This window comes from Podarcis pityusensis, assembly GCF_964106645.2.
Source record: "Podarcis pityusensis genome assembly, chromosome: 9".
Taxonomy (NCBI): domain Eukaryota; kingdom Metazoa; phylum Chordata; class Lepidosauria; order Squamata; family Lacertidae; genus Podarcis; species Podarcis pityusensis.
The window spans coordinates 20,863,482-20,887,695 of NC_138034.1; the positions used below are offsets into that span (position 1 = coordinate 20,863,482).

The following is a 24,214-nucleotide window of genomic DNA, read 5'->3' on the forward strand; positions in this document are numbered from 1 at the left end:
TTTACACATGCAAATAATCACTTGATGTTGCAGTCAGGGACTGAAAAACATGTATGCAGATTCCCTGGCCCTTAGACGAATTCTGCTTATCTTGTTATAGAAAACTTCATTAATGATAATAGTTCTCCACATTTCTATTAGTTTTTCCCTAGCTGTCTACATTATCTTATGGAGTCTTTTGTCTGTATGAGAGTCCAAAAAATGCCATTTTCCTTTCAGAACTGCAGAGGGTGGTGGTGTAGTTATCCTCTCTCCCCTGTGCTTTTGTGACATCACCAACCATCAAACCAATTCCCACTCTTGTCTCAGACCTATTTGCGTGCCTCACAACCAGTTGTACTCACCTTGAAGAATCTGGTGCAGGGTTTGGGATGGCTACTGGTCTCAGCTTTACATCTGGCTGACCCAGTGGAAACACTGGCCATGAGTGCTTTGACTTGGCTTAAACTGGCATGCCAGCTGCAGCTTTTCTTGAGGATGTTGGACTGACCAGGGTACCACATGCTTTAGTTACATCTAGATTTGGTTACTGTGAGTGACTCCACATTAGCAAGTCTTTCATAGCTGAAGTTGGTTCAAAATGAAGCAGAAGGGATGTTAGTTAGTGGGCATGCCCCCATGAGCCCATGTTAAACCTGTTCTGCAACATCTGCAGTAGGTGCCAGTTTGCTTCTGAACATACCTCATAGTGTTAGTGATTACCTTTAAAGTCATACATGGCTTGGTTGCAGGATAAATAAACCATAACAAGACATAATGTACCTGTGGGACCAATTCCTCCCGTACCATTGTGCCTGCTCCCTTACATCAGAAGGAAGGGCCTTTCTCTATGTCAAACTTAGTGTGGATGCAACAAGATACAGGGCCTTCTCAGGGAATCCTCCCCTGTTCCAAATATACCCTATAAAACCCATTCACATTTTGCTGCAGCTCCTTTGTATCCAAACATTAGGGCCAAACATAGAACTTGCTAAGAAAGTCAAGGTGGGCACAGCATATCATGAAGTACATAGTAATGTGGGCTGCCACCTTTAAAGCAGTTGGGGCAAGATCATTGCCTGTTGCTGCCTTCCATTTCTCCTTTGATCAACTGAGATTTATTTTTGTCACCGTTGCCCCAGCTTGGTTTGACCGATGCCCCTGGAGCAGACCCTCTGCCAAGAAACCTCTGGCCACTGCTGCTCATCATTGTAGACCCTATTTTGTGTCCCTATTTTCCAGGGACAGCCCCAGTTTCTGATTTGATCCTGGAATGTCCCACTTTTCCTTAGGATGACCCTATTTTCATCGGAGAAATGTTGGAGGGTATGGCAGGACGTCCCTATTTTCATCAGAAAATATGGCGTTATGCAGTCCCTGAGCCAAGGAGATAAGTAACTATCCAACCTTTAGAAGACATCTGAAAGTTTTTTTTAATATTTAAAATATTTAATGTTTAATTGTGCATTTATATATGTTGGAAGCCACCCAGAGTGGCTGGGGCAACCCAGTCAGATGGAAGGGCTAAAATATTAGTACTGCTGCTGCTACTACTACTACTACTACTACTACTACTATTGCGGAATAAGGTGTCCCTATTTTAATTGGAAAAATGTTGGAGGGTATGTCATTGCCTACCTTTTCCCTCTAATGGGACATGGGTTGCGCAGTGGTCTAAACCACTGAGCCTCTTGGACTTGCTGATCAGAACATTGGCAGTTCGAATCCCCGTGACGGTGTGAGCTACCATTGCTCTGTCCCAGCTCCTGCCAACCTAGCAGTTTGAAAGCATGTCAGTGCAAGTAGATAAATAGGTACCACTGCAGTGGGAAGGTAAATGGTGTTTCCATGTGCTCTGGCTTGTGTCACAGTGTCCCATTGTGCCAGAAGCGGTTTAGTTATGCTGGCCACATGACCTGGCCTGAAGCGAGATGAGTGCTGCACCACATAGTCTCCTTTGACTGGACTTAATCGTCCAGGGGTCCTTTACCTTTACCTTACCTTTTCCTTCTGGGTTAGAGGAGACAAGTCAGTGGACAAATTCAATGAAAAAGAAGATGAGCAACTGCTACCACCAATTCACTCCCTCATCTAGCAGATATATTGCTTCAGCAGTTGGAGCAAGTGCAGCAGGCCCCAGCTGTTCCCCTTGAGACTTCCTGGCTCTCCGATCTTCCTCAACAGGTTGAGTGGTGAGTCGATAGCAGTGGGATGCTAGGAGGTAACCACCTTGTCCTTTGCCTTAGGCAGCAAAACTTACTTATTTGCCCTGTCCCAGAGCCTGCTATTTTTGCCATTTTAACCTCTGCACATGATGCACGACTCTTTTAAATCTGACAAGGCAGTGGAAACGCTAGCAGCAAACAATGAAAAGCAAGGCCTGTGGGGGGAATAATGGCTGGTGCATGAGGGCTTGTGCGCTTGGCCACATTCCTTGGGCTGTTTTGGAAGTGTTTGGAAATTTAGTTACTGCAAGACTAAAATTTGCCTATTTGGGACGTGTCGATGCCTCCCATTTGTACCTTAGAACTTGGAAATCTTCCTTTTATAAAAATCAACAACCCTCTAAATGGATGTTCCTTCTTCCCATCAGTTCATGCTTCCAGCTATGAAGGATTTATCTACCGTGACCTCTCTGATTTAGTGTTTTGTGCCATTGGTAATCATGTGTCTTGGGCTCCCATAAACATTCTCATGGCACAGGGACAAGGCACCTTAATAAGGTCAGTGCCATCAGAGCCTTGTAGTTACGAAGGCTTGTGCTTGGTGGAACAGAACTGTATTCAATGAGCCTTGTTTTCATTTGTGGGCAACTCAAACGGATTGGACAAGGAATGTGTGAAAATTGCTTTTTGACAGAGAGCAAGACACAATGAATATCATGAGGGTACTTTTTTCCCCCTTTGCCGTCATGAATCATAGGTCTCTATGGTGATCGAGAAAAGTGAGACTGTGGAGCTTTTTAATGCGCTACCAGCCAAGCAACTGAATTTTTCATAACCCCTTATGGTTTTACACAGCTGAACAAAAGAACAGTTCATAATATTGTACCAGAGGTGTTTGCTTAGTGTTAGTGGTACACAAAGGAAGGTTCCAATGGGTTGTGGCTTTGTTTGGTAGCCTATTCATTTCTGACAAACAGAATGTCCTTGTTTCATTTTATGAGCTGACTGATGAACTTCAGGTTAATGCAACTAACGTCAACATCACAGGAGGTGAGCAACATTATGGGAGGAGAAAACTTTGGAAACCTTATGAGAAGCTGGTGAAAGTGAAGGACTGCAAGGTACATCATGCAAAGAGTGTTTATAGGACCAAGGTGAAACTGTAAAGCTCCCTTGCTATTTTTGTTATTGGATGGGGGATGTAATCATGTATTTATAGTTCTGAAATGTTGTTTTTGGATAATATTGTATTTGCTATTGTGTTGTTTTGTTATGTGAATAGGACATTCTTTTTGTACTGCTTGGTTTTGAAATGTATTTTGTTGTAAGCTGCTTTGAGTCTGGTGTGTGTGTGTAAACGTGACACACAAATGAATGAATGAATATTCTTGTTCGACATGACAAATCCTTAAGGCTGGATTCCATCTGTTTTCACATTTTGAGTACCAGATTACTGGAGGGCAGGAACCCAGAGTAAACATTTTCACTTGCACTAAATATAGATCAGCCACACCCATTATCATGAAATGTCTTTTCTTTAAGACATACTGTATATGATGATAAAATGGTTGTGATCCATGAATAATGTGTGAAGGGAGTTTGTACTTTACAAGTCATCACAGTAGCATGAACATCAGAAGAGCTAAGCTGGATCAGGTCAAAGGTTGATCTTAGTAAAAAAAACACAGCCCCCCCCCTTTTGTTATAACAATTTAATTTATAACTTGTTTATAGCATTTTTTCTTTCTGTGTGTAGATCCATCCCTGGTCACAGCGGCCAACCAGATGCTTCTGGGAATCCCTAAAAGAGGGCCTGAAGGCAGCAGCCCTCTCAGCTGTTGCTCCTTAGAGGTCACTATTTCTCTGAACCTGAAGGTAGTATATAGCCATCCTAATTAATAAGCAATGGTAATCTAATCATTTGTGAATTAATCTAATTCCATTTTGCAGGTATCTAAGCAAATGCCCCCTGCCATATCTGGTGGTTAGGAATTCCATAAATTCATTATGTGCAAGAATCACAGCATGACCCTGAGTGTTATGAGATAAAACTCGTCTCTGTCCACTTTCTCTACACTGTGTGTAGTTTTATAAATCTCTGCCATGTCCCCCATTAATACACCCCCCCTAAACTAAAAGGTTCCCCATTCTGGGCTTTTTTTCAGCTGGAACCTCTCAGGTTGGCACCATTGCCATTCTAAGAGAACAAGGGAGGCCTTCATGGTGAGTTCTGGCACCTATTTTTCTAGAAAATGGCACTGCCCTCAATGCTTCATCTCAGGGGTGGGAACTACAGCCCTAGGAGCCAAATGTAGCCCCCTAGACCTCCCTACGTCGCCCCAGGGACCACACCCCTTCCTGGCCACAGCCTTTCTCCACAAGATGCAATCGCCGCTGCACCTGCTCTCTGCCCACCTCAAGATTATGTGATGTCTGGATAGAGCTTGGGGAGATATGTGTGCATGTAGAAACCTCTGATTTGTATGCGGTTGGAATATAGTAATGCAACAGTAAGAGTTGCATCTAGTGTCCTTTCGCCTTTTGCAATCACTGTCAAGTGACTCTTGGAAGGGTCTCCATGAGGGAATGCGTCTTTTGGGTTGGTTTCCCCGTGTAACCCTGAAGATTTATGCTGATATCCTAACTCACCAAATGAGTGGCTTTTGTAGTTAAATTTCTCTAGTCCCTCATTTATTTCCAAGAGCTCTACAGTTTATTTGTGTGAGGTGGACGCATAGAATTAGGTTCGGTTGTTTTGCAGAAATACAGCATGGGCCCTTTAAATAAAAGAGTAATTTTCCTCTACACTTTCCCCTCATAAGTAGGCCACCCAAGAGTTCCTGTTTCATATCTGTAACACGTCGATAATGCAGCAGTTTTAATTAGGTATTATGCAGAGGGGGCTAGGTCATGCATTTTAATACCAAAGTTGAAAGAAGTCTGTGGAACACTAGAGGTCAGTTTTGCATGATAATAAAATTATTTTTTCCTTGCAGGGCAGAGGTCAGTATCCTAACTAAGGATTTTTTTTTTAGAATTTCACGGTGAATTTCATGAATATTTATTTGTTAGGGCATGTATTAGCAAGCTGGGAGAGTCTGAGCATTTACACGAAGTGTGGGTGACTAATTACAAGCGAATCACAAGACCCAGCTAAAAAGAGATGGAAAGAACAATACTGAGCCAAAATATAGAATCAACCTGGAGATGACTTCTCCTTAGAAGCACAGCACTGCAGATATTTTTGGATCATCTGGTGGCTAGCAAGTTTGTGTTTTCAAAACCTGCTTATGTAATAGCATGTAATATGATATGATATTGAATGCCCTCATCAAAACAAGCCCACCTTGAGTGAGGTTGCATGAGCATTTGTAGGGTTACGATGCCCTAGATGAAGACCTGCCAGCCCATAAGGCAAGGTAAGGCAACCATCTCAGGTGGCGGGGTCCAGAGGGGCAGAAGATCCTGATGCAGATCTTTTTTCTCCCCCATGTTCCTGAAGTAGATCTTTACTCACCCCTTTTGCCCTGGTGGGGTGGGGAAAACCATTTTTGGTTCACCTCAGATGCCAAAATGTCTTCGGCCGACACTTTCCTAGGCCATATTATTTTCATTTTTTTAAAGCCTTTTTCTTAAAAATTAATAATAAATCCTGCTACGTTAGCTTCGCTTTACATAAGTAATCTCCTTTCCACATACACGTATATTCTATGTCTGTAGCAAAATGGCATAAACCAAAATGCGGTTATGTGGCCAGAATTCATGTTACAAAGAACATACTGAAATTTTCAAAAATACTTACTCCACACACGTGAAGTGTGTAGGGTTGAAAGAGCAAAATAATTCTGAATGAGAAAGAGCTGCAAAGCAAGATGGTCTCAATATTACATGAAAAATCATTGCATATTATATATTTGTGACATGGTTTGCTTGTTCCCTGAACCTGTTTCAAGGCACTTCTAAAGCTTTAGATAAGTAGTGGCTAGAGATGGTTGGGTCAGTACATTTGCTGCTTTGCATTTTAAGTCTCTTCAACTCCATTTTCTTTTCTTTCTTTTCCATTTTTTTAAAAAATTCATTCTTCACACCACACATAAAACAACATAACTCACAACACACCAAATGCTTTGCTTAAAAATATCAAATCATATTCTTACAGTTCCTCCCAAAAATTATTTCAGCGTATTGCCATGAGATCTCAGAGGGTTATGAGCACAATCTTCTTGATGCATAAAATCCATTGAACCACATTTGCCATTTTGTTGCCTATTCACTTAGTTTGAAGAGATCCTTTCGGAAGAAGAAGCTTCAATGCAGCAGACTCTCCCTCAGGCTACTACTCATCATAACAGCAAACACAACTGGTTGGCCAAACCTATGTTTGTCATTGAATTGATGGTGTTTCTGGGTTTTATCACTTTCCACAAATTCTAGACCACTCTATTACTTAGCAAATATGTTCATTCTCAAAGTGTTGCTGGCTCCCCCCCCCCCACCGCTTATCAGACAAATCACCTAGACTCCTGCTTATGCATGAGCATGGAGGAAAGCTATTAAACCATTGGAAAGGGGGCAAAATTAAATTACAGCCAATTAAAATGCAACAGGCAATGCAATTGCTTTACCTTTGAGAAGGCCTCACGCCTATTGCTATTCAGTTCAGCCTGGATGTACATGTTGCTGCTCCCGCTTGCTAAATGGAAATAATTGCTTGGAATTTGCAGTGTCATTAACATTGCACAGAAATGACTCTAATCTTCATGGAATTCCTGCATGATTATTTGCATTACATGCTAGCACCTTTTACATCTCTCATCATCATCCTTCTGTGCTCTTTTTGAGCTTTTGGGTCTGTAATATTCAAGACTGCTTAATTCAGAGAGTAACGTTTTAAAAAGACAACTAAAAGACTCGTGAACATTTGAAAATTGAAGGGCCCTGTTCTAGCTAAAGTTCCAGTATGATCCTATACATGTCTACTCAAAGGTAAGCCCCACTGAAGACATTGGGGCTTACTCCCAGTGAAGTGTGCCTAGGATTCTCACGATTAAGTCCTACTAAAACCTATGGAGCTAGTCAGCTATGGTTTACCTAAGTTCAAAAGTGGGGGGGGGGGGGAATAGCCGCCGGTCTTTGTTCCTGCCATCCACCTCAAGAATCAAAATCTCTTGCACTGATCCTGTTCTTAGTAACCTCAAAGTCACCAGCTCAGGGAAAGTCAGGCTGCATTTTTGTGTAATCAGCCTGAAACCGGTGGCAAGCTTTATTTATGAAGACAAAATGATGTAAACAAAACCAAAAGAAGAAAATATAATAAAATAACAAAACAACATGGATGCAAAATGAATTAGCAGTGCGATGATTTAAACCACAGTGCCTCAAAGCCACATTTTTATAGGAGCGAAAGCAAACCTGAGTGCTCATTCCCAAACTTCACATTTTCAAATTGAATAAGCAGTGCTTGATTCAGCCCTGGCTGAAATTCTAGAGGTGCAACTTAATTATAATCTATGAGTGTTGAAAAGATGTAAATAGATGAGAAAGCAGTCTGTATGGGCCGATCTCGTGTCACGGCAAAAGTAAACAACAAAAGTAAGCAACAACCCAAAAAAGAATTAGGGAGGCAAACTGATAGATGTATAGTTCAGTTGATCCATCTTGGCACATCATAATTTGCATTTTCCAAGTACTGGATCACAAAGCTCAGTGTACGCTGACATTGTATGTTACCTCCTTTTACAATGAGTAAATAGACTATTTGGGGAACAGGATTATGACAGCATCATTCCGACGTCTCCCAAAATAATTTTGTTGGGGGAAAATATGTAGTTATTATCTTTTGTCAGCATATTACACTAATATGAAGATCTATTTAAATGTGATATTAAGGGCGGTGATGGTGTCCTGCTTACAGAGGGCAGCCCTCTATTTGAAAAAAGTCCTCCATTAGAGTCCAGGGCTGGTTTACAGATATGGAACCACATGAAAGCAGAGTAGGGGCCTTGAAATAGTAAGAAACTATATGGAAAACAGACTAGGCATATTAGGGCACCTTGTCACAGAACATGCCACCATGGTGAGATGTATGGTGTGTGTTTGTGCTTAAATTATAATAATTCTTTTGTAATTTGCACTTATATGCACACGTTAGCATTTGAAAATTTTATTCAGCTTGATGTCCTTTTTGTGTCATATGCATTTCCTTTTTTCTTCCTCTTGTGATGTGACAGGGAAGCCCTCAAGGGCACAGCAGCAGGCCAAGATGCAAAGATTCTTCAGACTAAAGATTCACTTTGGGAGGAATGGAAGGGGGGCATGCAGGGAGGGCTCGGTCAAATGGTGTTTAACAATATGGGAGAAGGGAGTGGGTAAAATTGATGGTGTTGTGAAGAGGAGTGAACTTGCTAACAGGGAACTAACTTAAGACTGATAACATCCGGCATCAAGGCCTGCTTGGCTGACTCTTTAATTTTCACAGGCATTCAAAGTCATCAAACAGAAAGGGGAGGAATTTACACTCTCCTGTCACTTCAAAATTGCTTCTCAACAGAGAATGAAGAGGATGTTTTAGGGGGAGAATGTGTGCCTTCCAAACCTGGCCTTTATACTTTTGTACACCATCCCAATCTCTGAGCAACGTGGAATTCCAGGGGTTCAGGGTTTGTGTTTCCTTTGGGAATGAGGCACGATGGAGACTGTGGTGTCTTTATGATATATGGTTTAATTACACATATATACAACCTGAGCCTGCGATGAAGGGGGGGGGGGTGTCACAGCATTAACACCTCAAAAGGGTCTTGTTTCTCCTGTAACCACAACCTTGGATTCAAGCAAAGATTAGGTGTTGCTCTCAAACATTTCTCTGACTCTCTCTCCAACTTGCTGCTTCACTTCTTATCATTCTTACTTCATATCACTGCAATTCATTCTATCTTATTGAGTGAGGGGACCCACCACGTTGCTGTCTCACACAGTGCCCCTTCCTTTTGTTCCCCTTAATGGCCCATCACCCAGGCTATCACATTGAGTTTGTCAACACTTTGTTAACAAGGCCATCACTTTAGGAGTCAATGCAATTCATGTTTTGGAAAAGTCTTATGTGTCTCTACATGTCTTATGTGTGACAATATTTGACATGCAAACTTTCATTGCATACAGTGGGAAAGGTTTGGTTATTTGCAGGGAAACCTCGCAGAGCCTTTTTATTGATGTTCTGCTGTTGCCACTGGCTCTTATAGATTTTCTACTGAATATAATGGAACTTGTGTCAAACACTTTGGAAGCCCAGCTAATCGTTTACAAGTAATTTGCTTGTTAACCGTTGATCTTAAGGATCTGTGTTAGTCGTTAAAACTTTGGCTGGCCTTGCAGCACCATGTGACCCTGAAAAACACATTTCCTTTCATCATCTTTCATTATTTTTACATGGGGTATGTATTTGGAGTGGCACTGGGAACTTGCCACATTCAGCCTTATCTGGAGTCTTCAGCTTCTACCAAACAAGACAGGACTGTTAGCACCTGCCTTGAAAGATCCAGTTTCTAAGGATTTCTGACGTATTCCACATCCGTGCATATTGCAGCTTCTGGCATAATTCCACCCCCCCAACTCTTTTATCTAACTTCATTTGCAGAATTGTTCCTCACAATCGTGCACGGATATCAACAAACATTGCTGAGGCTTCATTGACTCTGTTTTTAAAGGACAAAATTCCAGCCATGCAGATAGCATTCTCGTTGTTTTGAGCATTCCTCAGTGCCTTTCTTCTGCCTTTTATGCCCCAAAACTTATTCTTCCACGGGGAGAAGAAAATCCTAGCCTGAAGTCAACTGAGCCTGAAGCTTCAGCTTTGAAGGGCTGCTATGCAGTAGAGCTAAAATACTGGTCTGGGGTACACTTGAACAGTCATTGCCAGAAGGAACTGACAGCTCCTTGTGGGGAACGGAAAAAGGTGGAGTTAATTGAGCATGGCAAGGGAGATTGAAAGCAAACAAGACATATTTCTGCTTTTCTTTCTTTCTAAAAGTAGGATTCAAGGTGAATATCAGCTAAGGCACCAGAAAGGGCTATTTTGAAGCAATAAAACTGATTAGACATTTTCTTTTGAGCTTCCCAAATGAGTCCCTACCCTTTTTACACACTAATGAGTTAACTGTCCCGTCCCCCATAGAAATCCATGGAAATTTGACATCCTTCCACAGGGCCTGCAAGACAGAGCTGTTCCGCCAGGCCTTTGGTCAGGGTTCAGCCTGACTCATTTTCTCTTTGTATAAGAACAAGCACGAAGAAGGTTCCCAGCCCGCTCATAGGTCCTTATAATATCAGTGGAAACAGTTGGTCTTGGTGAGTATTAGCCGCTTCCAGTTTTAACCTGAAGATTGCCACTTGTCCAGTTTTAATTTTAATTTTAAGAATTAATTGTGGGATGTATCTTAATTGATTGATCGCTTGTATTATGCATATCGTCTAATTTATATGATGTTAGCCACTCTGAGCCTGACTTTGGCCGGGGAGGGCGGGATACAAATAAAATTTGTTGTTATTATTATTATTATTATTATTATTAGTCAGGAAACTAATCCGAGGCATTTCTCTGTTGCAATGAACTGACTCTCTCAGTATAGGTCAGTTTCTGCTACCTTTTTTTCTGTTGAGGGGCACATTCCATTTGGGTAATCTGTCAGGAACCACACGCCAGTAGAAGGTGGAAGGCAGATCCAAAAGTGTGTCGTCCATTTACTTTCCTCTGCCTTTCTGTCGCTCCTTCACACTCTCCTCCCTCATTTCTCCCATCTTTGATACCCATGTCCCTGGGCTTCTCTCCAGGTCTTCTACTCAGCATGTGATATGATCAGGCCAAAGCACTCATTAAACAACGTGTAGCAGACACGGAGCGCCAAAGAGATCTAGCCAGGACCCCATCTTTTATCGCCAGTGAATCTGCCAGGTACTCTGCCTCCCCCATGGCATATCTAACTAAACTTGAAGTCCCTAAGCATCAGAGGACCTTTACCCTGGCACGATGTCTCGCCCTCCCCTTGGCTGTTATTGAAGGTCAATCTAGGAAGATTGCTTACTCAGAGAGACAATTCGCCTGTGATTCTGGATAAATAGAAACAATAGAGCATGTGCTTCTCCAGTGCCTATATTACAGAGACATCCATCTCCTGGACTTCCCTCATACTTCTGTTTTGTTTTCCATTTTGTTCACCCTGCGTATTGTTTCCTAAAATTTTTCTCAATACATATCGTCTTCTTTTTTTTTTAAATACAGTTGTGATTGTTTATTCAAACCCTGCCAATGAGTCCATTTCTTTATGTTGCCTCTTCATATATGTTGTAAATAGTTCCCACTCTCTTTTAAAGTCTTTGTTGTCCTTTTCATGTAATTTCATGTAATTTTTCTGTTCATTTTGCCAGTTCTGCATATTCCATAAGTTTCTCTTGCCATTGTTCTTTTGTTGGTACTTCTTCTGTTTTCTGTCTTTTTTTTGTAATTGTGTCACCCCCAGATTCAAACAACACAAGACCAAAGATTTCTTTATAATGAATAGTATCCACTTCAAATAATTTAGATATCAAGATCATTACCTGCTGTATAGCAACAAGTGTTCTGTTTAACAAGCTTTCCTTCATCCCGAACACAATGCAGGCTTCGTTGCAAAAAATCCAATTAGAGCCTGGCAGTCTTCAACTACAAATCCACACTGTACATCTCAGGGTCCACCGGCCCACATTTTCTGACTGGCTGTGGCTGGTGAACCCCAGGGCCAGACAGCGGTTGAAGTGGGAAGGTTTTGAAGGAAATAGAACAGTTTCAAAGCGGGAGGAAGAAAGGAAGTGGGATGGTTAGTCCAGACTCCATTTTGACCTTCTGAAAAGAAATGGGTTGCTCATTATTTCACCTGTAAAGATGCTGAATAATATCTCACCAGAAGTTGGTTCCCCATCTCAGCAGGTGGGGAATAACAGTTATGCTGGCTTCCCAGGCGGTGAGCCACTGCTGCTTATACGGAGGGAGAGGGTGGGAAGGCTGGTGGGGTACAAATGCTCTAGCAGGAGTGGCTGGAGACAGCACTTTGCAGGTGTATACTGCATACAAACACTCATGTGCATCTGCATCTGCACGAATCAACTCCCATGCAACCTTTACACACACACACAAACACACTCATTTTCTGTCTCGCTCACATACTCATATACCTTCTTACAAAGTAACTGCCATCCAAATTGTAGCTAACATACCCTTGCCATATTTAGGCTTCAAAAAAGCATCCTGTTGAATAATAATAATAATAATAATAATAATAATAATAATAATTTATTATTTGTACCCCCGCCCATCTGGCTGTGTTTCCCCAGCCACTCTGGGCGGCTTCCACAAAGACCAAAAATACACTAATATGTCATACATTAAAAACTTCCCTGAACAGGGCTGCCTTAAGATGTCTTCTGAATGTCAGGTAGTTGTTTATCTCTTTGACATCTGATGGGAGGGCGTTCCACAGGGCGGGCGCCACTACCGAGAAGGCCCTCTGTCTGGTTCCCTGTAGTTTTGCTTCTCGCAATGAGGGAACCGCCAGAAGGCCCTCGGCGCTGGACCTCAGCGTCCGGGCAGAACGATGGGGGTGGAGACGCTCCTTCAGGTATACTGGGCCGAGGCCGTTTAGGGCTTTAACAGTCAACACCAACACTTTGAATTGTGCTCGGAAACGTACTGGGAGCCAATGTAGGTCTTTCAAGACCAGTGTTATGTGGTCTCGGCAGCCGCCCCCAGTCACCAGTCTAGCTGCCGCATTCTGGATTAGTTGTAGTTTCTGGGTCACCCTCAAAGGTAGCCCCACGTAGAGCGCATTGCAGTAGTCCAAGCGGGAGATAACTAAAGCATGCACCACTCTGGCGAGACAGTCTGCGGGCAGGTAGGGTCTCAGCCTGCGTACCAGGTGGAGCTGGTAGACAGCTGCCCTGGATACAGAATTGACCTGAGCCTCCATGGACAGCTTTGAGTCCAAAATGACTCCCAGGCTGCGCACCTGCCACACCAGCCCGCCCCCTGTCCCCCAAAAACCTAAATATGGCACTGTGGGTAAAGTTTGGGGTAAGGAGCAGCAGCTGCAGGCCAGGAGGAGAGGTGTCATGGGTTGTACCCAGCCTGCAAGATGAGGAACCGCTGTTTCAGAAGGCCTACAGTGAATAATTAGAGGTGCTTCCTCTCTAGAGACACACATGAGATGTTTTCGTTTGCAGAACAGCATGGGATCCAATTGTATTAGCCCAGGTGACTTCAACAGACAAGGTAAATTTAGCTATTTCTAAATTAAAATTGACTTGAGGGGAAAACAAGACTTGACCGTGTTCTCCGATGACAGACCACCAAATTGGATGTGTAGGGAAAGGCTTTGAGCAAATGCCACCCACTGGTAGGAATTATCATCTGGTTTCCATTCTTTATTAGATATTTCACTCTAAAGATATCCCTTTCAAGTGCAAGTGCTTGCTGTCTTAATGATAATAATGGAAGGTGCAAAAATGAAACGGGTAGAGCTCTAAAAATGCTAAATGCCCATTCTTTGAAAAATGATGGAGTACGGTACATTCCGCTAGTGCTGTTATGTACTGTGGTGTTGTATGAACCACCCCCAAGAAGAGCACAGTTCTTGACACTTCTGTTTGAAGGATATGGGCAACACACTCATTTATTCTCAGGTGCCAAAATGAATTAATCTTTTCAACCAAGAAAAGTACGCTATGCACTGCAGTGGCAAGCATTACACAGCCATCCTAGACACCCACTCACCCTCATCATTTTGGTCCATAGCAAAGCTCAAAAATTTGTTCACTATTCCGTGGCTTTTAATTTAGTCACCCCAACATTGCCATATATAAACACTATTGTCACTTTTTAAAAACAATTTTTAAAAATGCTTTTTAAACAAATACAAATACAATAACCATTAAATACGCGTCCAGCAGTACATCTAATGGTTTATGTTTTATCCATTGTCTCTAGACGTAGTACTTTTTTTCTAAAAAATGTTTAGGGGTAATCTCATTTTGACTCAAATAAACCATCACTTTATAGTTCAAATTGGGGAAAATAAATGGACCAAAGTACAAAGAACATGCAAACTTTCATTAGTAAAACACCACACATCCACATTCCACACTACTTCACACATTAAACGTCCGCTTCCATCCGAGACTCAGGAAACACCGTGACAGGAAATGAGGCCACCATCGGGGGTAGCAACGGAACTGATAATTCATCATGCTAGAAAAGAAACTAAAAATTTTATTTTTTTTATTTTCTTCTCCCATTAGATTCACAAAATGTTTAGGGGTACGCGTACCCCTGGGTCCCCCCCTCAGAAAAAAGCACTGCACTTACACATTCAACATTCAAACACATTACAATCATAACTCCACTTACATATCCCTCCGGTTATGTAAACTTCGGGATACTTAAGCGGCAAACCTGGAATTATAATTCCAGGTTTTTGCCACGTGCGCATGCGCAGAAGTGCTCTACCATCATGTGCATGAAGAAGCAGTCCCTTTGGTTGCAAAAACCTCAGGATCTGGCCGGACCTCCGGAACGGATCCCATCCGCAACCGGAGGTACCACTGTACTTGGTGTAACCCCTCCACTGAGAAGGTCAAGTTGTTGGTATAAGAAAGTCTTGATTTTGGTCATTTAACATAGTTAAAGAAAGGGGTCCACGTTTCTTGGAAGGTGCCTCTATTTGTTATGTCTTTAGTTGCCCTCCTGTGTCTGGTAAGATGCTCAGACATTGCTATATCCCAGATATTATTTTCTCATAAGTTCAAGGGTATTTCAGTTTGGTTCTACCATTGCTGAGATGATACGGTAGAGATCAGTTGTTGTTTTTTTAAAAAAAAGTAAATAAACTTTAATAGATTTTGTTTTGAGGGGAGGGGTAAGATATTTGTTCACGAGGAACCTTAAAGAGACATTTTTAACAAATAACCAGAGGCTGCTTTGTGTCAGTGACAAGTAGTTCAATTGCTGCCTTTGTCTGTCTTCCCCCTCTTCATTTTAGAGACTTGAAATTTAATGCTTCATTTATTAAGATGTACATATTACCTCCATTTTACCTCATTGGCCTTTATAAAACAGGAATCTACACCACAGATCAACTTGATCAATAGGATATTTTAATATACAAGTTTTCCGGAAGACTGAAATGGCTCCTGTGGAGGCATGCTTTTTGGGGTTGGGGATACATTCCATTTCAATATTTCAGCAAGAGAGCCTTTTTTTTATTAGGTATTTGGTATTTACTTGGTTATGCTGTCTTTTGATCCCACCAAGCTAGGTGAAAGGAAGTTGTTTGTGGAGCCTGGGGGCAATAATACATCTAAGACTCTCTAGGATTTTATGAAAGCTCCATCTTCCCCTTTTCATTAAAGGCCAGAACAACATGTTCCACTTTCACCTCATATCCTGAAACCAAGCTGCCTCTTCTCTTCCTCTGCATAGCAGCGGCTCCAGAGATCGAAATTTTCAGGGAAGAAGGGATTAGCAGGATCTGGGCTTCACCTCCCTGCCCCCAGCTCCATTTCCTGTGCAATTCCATAAGCTGTAGCTTAATGGTAGAGCATTTGCTTTGTCTGCAAAACGTTGTAGGTTCAATCCCCAGCATCTCCAGGTACGCCTGTGAGAAACTCCTGTCTGATATTCAAGAGAAATGCCACTCAGTATATACAATACTAATCTAGATGGACCAATGTTTTGACGTGGTATAAAATAGCTTCCACTGTTCCTAAGCCCTTCCCTGCAGCGGGGATTCCAGGTGATTATAGCTCTGCGAAGGGTTAACAGCAGTTCCCAGAATTCTTTGAGGGTTGCTTTAAATGTATGGTGTGCACACAGCTCAAAAGAATAAGTAATAAGCCCCCCTCCCAAATTATTATTACATTAGTATTAGCATTAATCTGGTGACAGCAAGCACAACCTTAAAAGAGATATGCCTTGTTTTCTCTTGCATAGCAGGGCAAAATTAAATCTAAATTGTCCCCTCCTTTGACACATGCAAGCATCAAATAAAAAGCAAATAATGCTTCTCGCTTAGAAATTCTGGGGTTTTTTCCCATATGCAAATTTTAACCAATCACTTAATTTACCAAAAGTAATACAACTAATCGGCTTAGATTTCTGTAATCTGGCAATGTGCTAGTTCTGTAATTATTAGTGTGAAACACTTTAAGAACCGTTATGGCTGGTAAGCAGTACACAAGTGATATAAATAAGTAAATATATCCTAGTTATTAGCATTGCCTTTAAAATTAAATGGCATAATGTATGAATGAATGAAGCAACAGATAGAGGCATTCCACACTAGACACAGAGAGATCAGTCTATTCCCAGCCTACGTCAGTTTTCAAAACCTTCATTTTAAGTCTGCTTTGTTCCATTTCCACATCATTCTGCAATTTAACTACCCCAGCACACACAAAATGTGCATTCTTTTTTGCACGTATTGTTCACAAACTGAGCATTTTGGTATGCATTTACTCTCAAACGTTTGAATGCATTTTAAAATAAAATTCATCTGTTTGTATATATGTTGTGTATTTGGGTACATATCTTTGAGTTGAGAACTGCATCTCAAAATCAGAAGTGCAAAAACTGAAGGATAACTGTGTTTTGATCCATGTATTAGTCCAGGAAGGGAAAATCAGACTGGCTAACTTAAAAAAGAGAACCAAACAAAAACCTTAAACATCCCTCTTCCCCACTAGCTATTTCTTCCGATACTGATATAATCCACTCATTCATTTCTTCCGGAAAATCCTCAGGATGTTCACCCCAAGCTCTTGCATTTTTGTGCTTTTCTTGTTGTCTTCCTGTTCCTTTCCCTTCTTCAAGTGATGGCATATCACAATAGTTTGCAATGGTAATATTGCAGTGCAGTCCTTGCAGGTGTGAATTGACTGTAGCACTATCATCTCACCTGGTGAGCAGGTCACAGTGTCTGGCTGTAATCTCATCTCTGCAGCCCTTTCTTGCCCCAATGGCACTTGCCTGTTCCCTACTGTCACCCTTAGAAAAACACACGCTTTCCCCCCACCTTAAAAAGCCATTCCAGAGAAGTCTAGCAAAACTGACAACGCTGCTTTGCAGCTGCTTTCTAGTGTCAGCCTGGACACAGGCAGGTGTTGGAGTATCAGAAGTGGGTTTGCCTTCCTCTTTGCACAGGGAATAGATAGTGCCAGTTGTCTAGGGATTAGAAACTATTCACCCTGTTCAGTAGTGATTGCACATTATCTGATCAGATCTACTACTTCTTTAAAAAGTGCCATTGTTGTTGTCTTTGTCACCTAGGAAACACCCTGATGACAATGGCTGTGATCAGGGCCGTCTTAAGCATATCCTGCGTTGCGGTGCAAAGATCCCTCCATCGCCCCCCCCCCCAGTTGTTGATCTTTTTAAGGAAAGGTTCCCTAGAATTGCTGACCTTTTTTTAGGGAGCTGACACCCGCTTACACATTATCTCTGCTTGGGAAAAGAAAACAAGAAACATAAACAAAGTTTTTTTTAGTTGCTCATTTATTAACAATGCACCTATCATCATCATCAATCTTTATTACGGTCTAGAGACCCAACAAATCATTACAAAGCAATATACAATTCATACAGCCTACCTCCAGTTTAAACAAGCATAGGGATCATTTGTTCTTGCAACCACGATAAAAACTTTGCCACTACTAATGTTCTAGCATTTGTCCGGTCTTCCAATAGGAACCTGACATAGTGAGCCTCTGATTTTCCCAGGAAAGGTACCAGCATTTATTAACAATGCACCCATATATATATACACACTTATAGTCTCAGATGCATGTGGACCAGCCAAAATCTGACAAGTCATTCCTGGTCTTAAATTGTCCAAGCAAAATGGCATAGCTTAACCTGGCACCAAAATGAGAAAAGAAATGTTGAAGTTAGATATACCTCAGTCAGTAAAACACGACTCTCTTAATCTCAGGGTTGTGGTTTCAAGCCCCATGTTGGGCAAAAGATTCCTGCATTGTGGGGAGTTGGATTAGATGATCCTGATGGTTCCCTTCCAGCTCTGTGAATGCTTCTGTTATTCTGTTGTATTTGAAGGGCTATTCACAGGGAAGATGGAGCAAATTTGTTCTGTGAGCGATGCTTGTGCTGTGATTCCTGCACTGGAGGGGGTTTGTCTAGAGGACCCTCGGAGGTCCCTTCCAACCGTCCAGTTCTGTGATACGATGATTAAAATACTCCAAGAAACAAATAAACGGGCTTCTCTGTGTCAGTCACTGGAAAGGGCTCCAGGGGCGGCCATCCCACAGAAAGTTTGGTATGTGCTCTGTGGCCCAAGCCCCATTCACCAGGCGAGACCCAGTGAGCCGAAGGAGAGCTCCGCAGTGGCAACGGGGCTGAGTACGTGACCGCTGTTGGAAAAACGCCAGCCGGGAAGGGTGCCAACTTCCCAAGACACCGAGGCCCCTCCGGTGGTCACTCTCAGGCCGGAAATTGCCCTCAGTCCAGTGACTCCTCCATCCTGAGAGGAGCACACTCGTCTTCTGGTATCCCATCACAGAAGAAAGAGACAGTCAGTAGTCTACACACTACTTTATTTACGGACTGTACACAGAGCTCTCATCTGACATGTCTGATCTCCTGAGCAGCTAGCACAGAAATCCAACTCGACACTCACTTCACTCAGAAGCGAAAGTAACTCTCTCCAGTTACTGAGAACAAGCAGAGACTTCCTGCCTCACGCTACCAGACATCACATGATGTCAACAACCATTGTGCTGCTTCTCGCAGCTGGTGAGATATAAAAATCCCAACAACCGCACACCTGAGGGATTTAGGCAGGTTGAGGCACGTGCAGGCCGGCCACCTCAACGCCTCCCTTGCTCAGCCTCGGACTCTGGGCAGGAGCCCAAGGCAGTGGAGGCAAGGCCGGGCTGTGCGCCTAGTGGGAAGTGCATAGCCTCTAGGCATGTTGAGGGGCGCGCAGGCCTCAACGCCTCCCACTCGGCTGTCGAGCATCAGGAGCCCGACTCCCGAGGTGGCGGGGCGGCAGGCGGCGGAGGCTGCCTGGTCGTTCTGGCTAGGAATGATGGGAGTTGTAGTCCAACAACATCTGGGGACCCACAGGTCTTTAAGGTGCTACAGGAAGGAATTTTTTTATTTCGACTATGGCAGACCAACACGGCTACCCATCTGTAACTGGGGACCCACAGGTTGAGAAACACTGCGAGTCAGACTCTGCTCAACTCCGGACTCCCCTCGGCGCCCTCGGCAGTGGGGAGCGCCCTGATTCAGCACGCCAGCTGCACCACTGGTTAGAGTCGGGCCTGGCTGCGATCTGGACAATAACAAGTGTACAGATGATGTGAGGCATACAGAAGTAGCTTTTGTATGTTCACTGCTGCCACTATAAACTTGCTCGCTAGCAGGTCAATTCCATCATAGTCCGTGGAGTTTATTTGCAAGCAAGCATTCCTGAAGCATTGTGCTGGCCAAGAATGATCAAAGCAGCTGCAAGCGTCCTTGTAGTTGGTGCTGCTGCAACATCCCAAGGCAATCTGGGAACTGCATAGGTGAAGGCTGCATAGGAAGGGCTCAAATGATCTTCCGCGTGCGTGGTGTATGTGTGTGAGATTAATTTGCAGCTGACAAACAGCGATGAAAAACAGAACAGGTGCTATGCTTCCTGATATGTTTTGATACCGTTCTCTGTTTGCCCCTCCCAACACATGAAAAACAACTATCAAATAGAGTATGCTTCAACTGCATGCAGACTCTTGGGCTGGGCTGCTGTTTGGGGGTGTTTGTTGGTAAGCAGTTTTGTTGCTGGGCTTTTTTTTTTTTTGTATCTTTATTTTACATCTTGTGATTTATGTGGAAATTGTTCAGTATGCTTGTGCATATTCTGATGTTTTATATGTTGTTTATGACTACTTTTGTTATGCTGCAGTTAAGTGTCCCCCCCCCCCCCCGCCTTGAGCATGGTTTGATTTGTGGAAAGGTGGCATAAAAATAACATTATGTATAATTATAATATAATATAATATAATATAATATAATATAATAATAAAAAAATTTATTGTTTATACCCCACCCATCTGGCTCGGTTTCCCCAGCCACACTGGGCGGCTCCCAACAATATTAAAAACACTATCAAACATAAAAAACTTCCCTAAACAGGATTGCCTTCAGATGTCTTCTAAAAGTCAGATAGTTGTTTATTTCCTTGACATCTGATGGGAGATCATTCCACAGGGCGGGTGCCACTACTGAGAAGGCCCTCTGCCTGGTTCCCTGTAACCTCACTTCTCGCAGTGAGGAAACCACCAGAAGGCCCTCGGAGTTGGACTTCAGTGTCCTGGCTGAACGATGGGGGTGGAGATGCTCCTCCAGGTATACTGGGCTGAGGCCGTTTAGGGCTTTAAAGGTCGGCACCAACACTTTGAATTGTGCTCGGAAACGTATGTATGTATACATTGACTGTTCCTACAAATCCATCCCACTCTCTCCAGTAACGATGCTGCCCTCTGAGCAAGTGCACACCTTACCTAGTTCCAGAGGCACCAACTCTCCAGCTCATTGACCTGATAATCTACACATTTTGGACTAATGTGCAGATCAGTCACATTTGCTGAGCTACCGCTGGATTCCACACCTCTCCCCACCCGCCAGGAAGAGATATAATGCTCAAAATACTTACTTGAAGTATTCTGCTCTTTCATTCCTTTTTAGCTTTCTGGTTGACTTGATTCTTTTCTGAGTGTTGAGGAACTCTTAACTCCCCCCCCCCGCCCTTTTAAAATAAAATTTCACACATGTGGCAGTACAGGTTGAAGTCTGGGTTTTATAGGTGCATAGATTTAGGAATCAGCTTCTAAATTTCACAATCATGCCCCATTTGAATTGTTGAGAACAGCCAAGAAAAAGAAATTATCTTTACATTTATTGAGAGACTCTAGCTCTGAAGATACGCAAGATCAAAGACCGGGTTAACAATTTGCTGGAGTGTGTACACTTGTGTTCATACACCTACAATAAGGAGAATCAGCTCATTATACACTGATGTTCAAAGTCAATTGGTTGGAAATAAACTGATTTTAAATGGGTTTAATATACACATCTAAGTCAGGTGCCTCAAATACCCAGCTCAATAAAAAAAAAAAGAGTATTATTTCACAGAGAAGTTCTATAAAGGTTTGGTTAACCACCTGGATAAAACATCAATGCTGAATAGATTAGGAATTTTTGTATTTCTTTATTTCTTTTTGCAGTTATATGTATATGTCATATTTACTCCTTGGAAGAGCTTACAAATGGTTCCTGATAGTCATGAGCAAACTTGCCTTGTCTCAATTTGGAATCAGTTTAGCATTTACGTGCTTTCTTGGAAAAAAACCTCATCTTTTTTCCTGAGAGTTCTTTCCTGGATTATCATAGATTATTTCATAGAATCATAGAATTATAGAGTTGGAAGGGACCACAAGGCTAATCCAGTCCAAAATCCTGCAGTGTGGGCTTTGAACCCACAACCTTAAGCTTAAGAGTCTCATGCTCTACCAACTGAGCTATCCCATGGGCAAAACACGTAGCATTACTCCTGAGAAGTGTAGTTGCCAGCACCACCCATAGGAGAGAGTTCATTGGAAATGTATTCACGCCATCCAGATAAAAAGTGAAAGGGCAGGGTTTGAGGTAATAATAATATTTATTTATTTATTTATACCCTGCCCATCTGGCTGGGTTTTCCCAGCCACTCTGGGCGGCTCCGAACAGAATACTAAAAATGAAACAAAACATCAAACATTGAAAACTTCCCTAAACAGGGCTGCCTTCAGATGTCTTCTAAAAGTCAGATAGTTGTTTATTTCCTTAACATCTAATGGGAGGGCATTCCACAAGGCAGGTGCCACTACCGAGAAGGCCCTCTGCCTGGTTCCTGTAACTTCTTGCAGTGAGGGAACCGCCAGAAGGCCCTTGGAGCTGGACCTCAGTGTCCAGGTTGAACAATGGGGATGGAGACTGTCCTTTAGGTATACTGGGCCAAGGCCGTTTAGGGCTTTAAAGGTCAGCACCAACTCTCTGAATTCTGCTTGGAAATGTACTGGATGGAAACAGCATCTACATCATTCATACCTGTATTCGTTCATTAAATTTCTATCCTGCCCTTCCTCCCAAGGGGACCGGTTAAAGGATTCAGAGAAATGATAAGATACCAAACCAAAAATGTTATCTGGTTGGGCAGTGTAGCATCTAGAGCAGTTAACAATAACTTCATCACCAGTAGGGTGTTAACAATAGCCTGTTTCTGCCTATAAAACTGCTGGCGCTGCAGTTCTCAAAGACCAACAAGAATTTCATGGAGAACAAGGGGCTAATACTGAAGTGTGTTTGGGGCATGGGCTTCCAAAGCAGCCCGGTCAGTCTGTCCACTGACTTAACCCATTGAGCATTGGATGACAACTGATGCGTCAGGTGAGGAACGCAAGAAACTGTGCCCATTTCACAGATGTTGAGTTAAAGTGTGCTGAAGTGCGGCAGCACAAACAGTCATGACAGATATTGCAGAATTTGGTGGTTGTTGCTAAACCACCCCTAGATATTCATTGTTGTAGACTGAAGGCATCTCTCCATCCACGATGGATGTTTAGGAAAGTAGATAGCTACTAGGTTCTCATTGTCTTAAAAGTCTATTCATACCAATAATGTTGGTGTTTTAAGGAAGTCAATGAAACAATTCCCCCTCTCTTTGGAGTTAGTCACTTTGTCTTAGGTGGGGGGAAAACAGAGTTTTAAAAATGATTGCATTGCTATTAAGGCTGTGAAGCCATCTACTGTATGTAATTTTACACCCTAAAATGAAGATTAATCACATATATACACCCCCACCCTCCCCACTCATCACGCAGTGCACACAGAGCCATAACTTCAGAGATATGACTGCCGTTCCTCACATACTAATCAATCTGCCCAGGGCATTCCAGCAACAAAACGTCCAGTTTTCATAGCATGCAATAAAACGAGTATGACTATTCCTATATTGAAAGGTGTTCAGAACCTATCCAAACCTAAGTGAATACTATAATCTAAAATACCTCACAAAAACTGCAAATATTTAAATCTTTCCAAATATGTGGAGAATGCTTGGAACAGAAATCTCAAAGCTTTGGGTCATATCCAGTGCTGTAAAGGGGCAGTTTCACTTGTGCAATGGGACTTCCATTTCCTCTCCTCACCCCCTCACCCCCAAAAATCTGCCCTGTAGGGTTCCCCAAGCCCTTTTATATTAAGCTTGTTTCTACACAGGCACCCCTACCTATGTCATTTATCCAGAGAAGCAAGAGGCATCATCACAGTTGAAGACACATGTCCAGTCAGGTCAAAACACCGAGAAGAAGAAGAAGAGCTTGGATTTGATATCCCGCTTTATCACTACCCGAAGGAGTCTCAAAGCGGCTAACATTCTCCTTTCTCTTCCTCCCCCACAACAAACACTCTGTGAGGTGACTGAGGCTGAGAGACTTCAAGAAGTGTGACTAGCCCAAGGTCACCCAGCAGCTGTATGTGGAGGAGCAGGGAATCGAACCTGGTTCACCAGATGACGAGTCTACTGCTCTTAACCACTACACCACACTGGCTCTTCTTCACTGGGTGCAATGCAGATCCAGTGAGAGGTGTGGCCTGAGGAGACTTCTGAGGGCCTGATAGAATGGACTGGAGAGCCACATTCAGATGGTAGATGTCTGGCAGGATGCATTTGTCTAGTGGGTCATAAACCAATGAGAGCAAGAACTGTCCATGGGAAGGAATTGGTCATGCCACTAATGTATGAGAGGCCACAACTCTTCCCTCTCTCCAATTTTCTAATGTTTCTCAGTGTTGCTGCTTTTTTTTAATATCGTGGGAGGCTGACTCACCACAGAATTACATATATTTTTTCATACCTGAAATGATTTTTGAGACAGATTGAAAAAAGGGATGAAACCCCATCAGCTTGCAACCATTTCATGAACGCTGTGGTAAATTCTGACCTTGTCAGGCA

General features: G+C 42.7%; 1 long non-coding RNA gene across 12 annotated transcripts in view; it reads left to right on the top strand.

The window, feature by feature from the left end:
• Nucleotides 1-24,214, top strand: part of LOC308484953 — a 256,925-nt gene that overhangs the window by 204,774 nt on the left and 27,937 nt on the right. For 6 of the 12 annotated variants that reach the window (XR_013990217.1, XR_013990218.1, XR_013990219.1 and 3 more), the window contains 2 exons: nt 3,901-4,019; nt 10,971-11,438. The exons of 1 other annotated variant lie outside the window; for it this stretch is intronic. This is a non-coding gene — a long non-coding RNA (uncharacterized lncRNA). Of the gene's footprint in view, nt 1-3,900; nt 4,020-4,309; nt 5,994-10,314; nt 10,488-10,970; nt 11,439-24,214 lie in introns of those variants that run through there. 5 more of the 12 variants (XR_013990212.1, XR_013990213.1, XR_013990214.1 and 2 more) reach the window with 3 other exon arrangements.